This window comes from Lactuca saligna, chromosome 8, assembly GCF_052625555.1.
Source record: "Lactuca saligna cultivar CGN05327 chromosome 8, ASM5262555v1, whole genome shotgun sequence".
Classification (NCBI taxonomy): Eukaryota; Viridiplantae; Streptophyta; class Magnoliopsida; order Asterales; family Asteraceae; genus Lactuca; species Lactuca saligna.
Window position 1 is genome coordinate 263,324,685 of NC_136424.1, and position 6,235 is coordinate 263,330,919.

Below are 6,235 nucleotides of genomic sequence, written 5' to 3' on the forward strand. Positions count from 1 at the left end.
GTGTTCGTTAAAATGATTGGAAAGAATGTTTAATATGTTTTGTATTTAACTATGAATGGTGTATGTATCGTTGGATTAATTAATTGTGAATATGTGTTTTAACTGTGAATTGAACGTATTGACGGTATTAAGTTGTAAATTGACTGCATTAAGTTGTGATAATTATATTAAGCTATGACTTGATTGTAATTGTATTATACTGTGAATTATATATATATATATATATATATATATATATATATATATATATATATATATATATATATATATATATATATATATATAACTTTATCTAATTTTGAATAAAATGTAAAATTTAAATTGTGAATATTTTTATAAATAAACTTTAAAGGAAGGACTAGCCTATATATATAAAGATATAAATATAAAATTTAAGTTGAGAATATGACTTTTAATGTATAATTTTGTGTATTAAATAGTGAAATTATAATATTAAGTTGTGAATTTTGTGTTTTAAACAATATACACATCTCTTCTTTTTTATTTTATTGAATCATTATATATTATTTCTTTTAGTGAATTCTTTTTTTAATTTCTTTTTTATTGGATTATTATATATTAATAAATATTATTTTTAATATACAATATATATATATATATATATATATATATATATATATATATATTAATAATTATTAATTTAAATTAGTTAATTTTTTTAATTTCATTTTTGTTGGATTAATTCTTTTTTGTCGGACCAAGTTTTGAGACATATTTTGGACAACTGCACCATTGATGAACATGTGAGGATGGTGGTGTTGTCCACAATATGTTATCTTCGAAATATTTAAAATAAATGAGGATAGGTGGGGTGGGTGTGATTTTTTAGTTAAAATAATTAAGAAAAGAGTTAAATGAAATTAAAAACAATTAAAAAAAATAAATAAAAAGGAATTAATCTAATAAAACTAAATTAATTAAAAATTTAATGTATAATAATTGATTAAATTAAAAAAAAAAGATCCAAAATTAAAAAGAATTTATTAATGTATATAATTCAAAAAGTACTAAAAAAATTAGTAATCCAATAAAATGATTTTTATTAATATACAAATATTATATATTTAAAATAATATTTATTAATATACAATAAGCAAATAAAAAAATTTAAAAAAATTAATAATCAAATAAAGTAATATGTATTAATATATAAAAATTATATATTAAAAAAATTTATTTATTAAAATATAATAATCAAATAAAAAATAATTTAAACAAAAAAAGAAATTTAAAAAAAAAGAATTAGTTAAAAGAAATTATGAATCTAATAGAGTGGAGTTGCTATACCGATGGTTCATACGTCCGAGCAGTTCCCCGTGGGGATCACCGATCATGTTTTATAAAAAGAAGGATGGATCACACACGATATGCATTGACTACCGAGAGCTGAGCAAACTAACAGTGAAGAACCGTTATCCGTTGTCGAGGATCGATGATTTGTTCAATCAGCTGTATGGTGTGTTTTGGTTTTCCAAGATTGATCTTAGGTCGGGGTACCATCAAATGAGGATCCGGGATGAGGATATACCGAAGACAAGTTTCAGGACTTGGTATGGGTATTATGAGTTTGTGGTGATGCCGTTTGGACTCACCAATGCCCTTGGAACGTTCATGGATCTCATAAACATAGTATGTAGACCGATGATGGATCGGTCGGTGATTGTTTTTATTGATGATATCCTGATCCATTCTAAGACCAAGGAGCAACATTAGCAGCATTTGAGGGAGGTACTGGAGACTCTGAGAGCAAAGAAGTTTTATGCAAAGTTCTCTAAGTGTGATTTCTGCCTACGAGAAGTACAATTTTTGGGTCATATCATCAATTAGGAGGGTATTTCGGTTGATCCAGCCAAGGTTGAGGCGGTGGTGCGGTGGGAAGTACCGAAAAATTCATTAGAGATCCGTAGCTTCTTGGGTTTAACGGGCTATTACCGGAGATTTATCTAGGAATTCTCCAAGATTGTTGTGCCATTGACATGCTTGACCACGAAGAATGTGACCTTTCAGTGGGGCACGGATTAGTAGATAGCTTTTGAGACCCTGAGATGGAGGTTATGCAAGGCTCCAATCCTAGTACTACCCAAGGAGTTAGATGATTTGGTGGTTACTATGAGGCATCGATCTCAGGGTTAGGTGTGGTACTGATGCAGAGGGGGCACGTGCTAGCTTACGCCTCGAGGCAGTCGAAGCCTCATGACGCGAATTACCCAACTCATGACTTGGAACTGGGTGTAGTTGTGTTTTCCCTCAAGATTTGGAGGCACTACTTGTATGGAGTGCGGTTCACCATTTATACCGATCACAAGAGTTTAAAGTACTTGATGGATCAGCAGAACCTTAACATGCGACAAAGGAGGTGGCTGGATGTGTTGAAGGATTATGATTGTGAGATCATATACCATCCAAGGAAGGAAAACGTAGTGGCCTATGCGTTTGGCCGCAAGACGGCGGGGTCCCCGATTGGGAACATCTGTAGGAGGATGACAATGATTTCTCCTTTGTTGAATATAATCAAAGAGGCCCAGGTCGATGGGTTGAAGAAAAAGAATTGGAAGATAAAGAAAATTCGGGGCAAGTATCCTTTGTTTGTTAAGGATAGTTGTGGCCTTTTGACACAATTGTTGGATTAGGTGTCTAAGCCCATAACTATAATTGGTATGTACTTGAATTGATAGCAGCACAGTCCTTTTGGGTTGGCCTCAAACCTAGCAACCGGACAAGGAAATTATGAAAGGAGAGATATTAATTTATTATAAGATTAATAAATTAATATAAATGAATTTATCAATATGTTAAAAGATTAATATATTAATAAGAAATAATTATGTTTAATTAATTGTTAGCCAAAAATTAATTAGAATTAATTTTGGGGATAAAAGAATTAATTATAAAGTGTAGGGACTAGTTTGCAATTAACTGATAATTGAATGGAAGGATCCACAACCCCCTTGGAAGGAGGTGGACGAAAACCCTAGGGAAAACCCTAGAGAATTCGTCCAAAGGATCCAAGATAAGGCCCTTGGGTTTTGCTTAGCCGCTAAGCAAAGGATAACTAGGGTTTCCCCTAAACCCTAGATCTTTCAACTATTTTAGGAGCCTCCTGGCTCACATTTTAGGTCACTGATTTCTTTGGAAGAAACCCTGGCTGAAATTTCATACTCTCTCCATCCTCTCTCCTTCTAGTTTCCTTCTTGCTAGTTTTTGGGTGTGATTCCATTAGAGGCATTACACTTGTGATGCTAAGCTTCCAAGAAGATCAAGATCAAGATCAAGGGAATTATCAATTATTTGCTATAACAATTGAAAGGTATGTAACTCCTAAACCCTAGTTTACTATTTTCGAAAATAGCCTCCTCCTCTAGGGTTCTTATTTTGCAATTCAAAGTTGTATGTTCAATAGTTAAAACATAATCCAAAGTAGGTTGCATGTGAACTTAGGAATTGTTTTCTAGTTTATTTGTTTTACCTAAAACCCATCAGTGGTAGCAGAGCCATTGTTTTGTTTTAAATTGAATTGCTATAATTGTTGAATTGCAAATTAGGGTTTCGAAAATCCTAGCCTCCAAAGAACCTTAATCGGAATTAGGGTTAGGGTTTTGAAAACCCTAGCCTCTTCCCTTGTAAATTTCGAAATATGCTAGATATTTTAGGTTTCTTGTTTTGGATAATTGTTACTTGATTAGATTAATTGGATAATTATCCTTTACCCTAATTTTTGAAATTTAGAGGGATAAGGATTAGGATTAAATTAATTGATTAATTTGATTAGATAATCGTTACAAGATTTAATAAATTAATTAAAAGTTAATTAATAGATAAATATTAAATCTAGTTAATTGGTTTATTTAAATTTAAAATTTAATAGTTTAAATTTCGAAATTTATATAAACCCTTGGAGTTTTAAAATGTTTTAAAACACACCTTTTATATATATATATATATATATATATATATATATATATATATATATATATATATATATATATTATAATTAAAAGTTTAATATTATATATGTATAAGAATATGGTCAGTCAAATCGCTAGTATGTCTCATTCACTAAGCTAGTCTATAAGGGGGGGTATAAGGAAATTGCCTATAAAATGGTAGTTGAATGGGTGTCCACTCTCACCCACCGCTTCCTTGATTAGTAGAGGGTCGTTAGCAGAACGGATTTGATAGGACAACTACTTCTCATTAAAAGTATAATGCTATTAATGAAAGTACTAGAACATTATTTTTCAAAATCCCAACTCTAGTTACTTTAGGAAAAATGTGAAAAGTATGCTAATCCATGAAATTGCACATTATGCTTTATTGGTCGTTAGTGGAGCGTGTGTGGTTAACCAGCACACTAAAAGGCACTAATAAAGAGTAGTAATGGGTATCTTATAATTATCATTTTGATGGAGCATGTGTGGTTTACTGGCACATCAATAGTTAATGATAAAGTCAATAAGGTTACCAAGAACGTTTGCATGGTTATTCACATCTAATTTGTGATCCTTGGTATCACAGTTACAAATAGTAGAGCATAATCCAAGATTAAAACATGCCATTAAATAGTTTTAATGTATCTCAAAAGAATTAGGAATTTCACTTAGTTTATTTTGTCAAATGGTGGAATTGGTGAATCTTCATTCACCTACCTTTATGAGATTTGAACTTGGATCTCGGCATCCCTTTTCTAAGTTGTAAATCGTCATAGTTAGGTCCTAACCTTGATATGATATATTTGGGTTATTATATTCAGGTGTCTTGAAATCTAACTAAAACTATCTTTCTTTTAAGATGTGTACTCCTGGAAACACTTCTGCTTCTTCATCCTCCAGCCACAACTTCTCTTTACTCAACATTTGCTCTAAAGTCGTTATGGATGGCTCAAAATATAATGATTGGATGCGTAACATCAAGATGGCACTTAGATTCGAGGACAAAGAGTATGTCCTTGAAAAGGAGCTCAAAGAACTTGATGAGTCCAAAGCCACTCCCAAAGAGTATGTTGCCTACAAGAAGCACTATGATGATGCTACTAAAGTGGCATGCATCATGGTCGCAACCATGTCCCCAGAACTGCAGAGGTACTATGAGGACTACTGGCCTTTTGAGATGAACAAGGACCTTATGAAAAACTACCATAAGCTAGCTCGTCAAGAAAAGTTTGAAGTAGTCAAGTCACTCATGGCTTGCAAGATGAAAGAGGGGTAGTCGGTTGTATCTCATGTGCAAAGAATGCAACGCTACATAGAGCGTTTGGTCAAGCTCAACATTCACTTTGATGAGGAATTGGCCGTTGACATGGTCTTGAACTCATTGCCTGATTGTTATGGTAAGTTTATCTTAACTTACCATTTGAAAAACACTGAGCAGACATTGGCCCAATTGCACAACTTGTTGCAGACTGCTCAACATTCACTTTGATGAGGAATTGGCCATTGACATGGTCTTGAACTCATTGCCTGATTGTTATGGTCAGTTTATCTTAACTTACCATTTGAACAACATTGAGCAGACATTGGCCCAATTGCACAACTTGTTGCAGACTGCTGAAGCAAGGATGAAGGGTAAAAGTATACCCTCCACACCTGCAAGTGCCCCTGTCTTGGCTATTGGACAGGGAAAGGGGAAAAAGAGGAAAGGTCCTCCCAAGCAAAACTGGAAGAGCAAGGCTCAAGCCGTGTCATCTAGTAATGGCCCAAAGGCTAAGCCCAATGGTTCCACTACCAATGTTTCTGATCCAAAAGAGGCCGTTTGCTTTTACTGCAATCAAAAGGGGTATTGGAAGAGATCTTGCTCACAATATCTGCAAGATATCAAGGATGGAAAAGTGAAGCCATCTTCGGCAGGTATTTACACTATTTTTGCTAATAACTCATTATCTTCTCGTTCATGGGTCTTTGATACAGGATGTGGTTTTCATATATGTTCTGATTTGCAGGGGCTAAAGGAAAGTGAGGGGATAGAGCAAGGGAGGATAAACTTGATCATGGGAAACAGAAAGTCTTCACCAGTAACCAAGATCGGAGTTTATCAACTTTTTCTTAGTAATGATGTTAGATTAGATTTAATAAATTGTTGCTATTCGTCTGAGATGACGAGAAACATTATTTCATTTCATGCATTGTTCAAACAACGTTTTAAATATTCTTTTAATGATTTGAATGGTTCAATTTCTGTTTATAAGAATGGTGTTTTTATGTTTGAATCTTTACCTTGT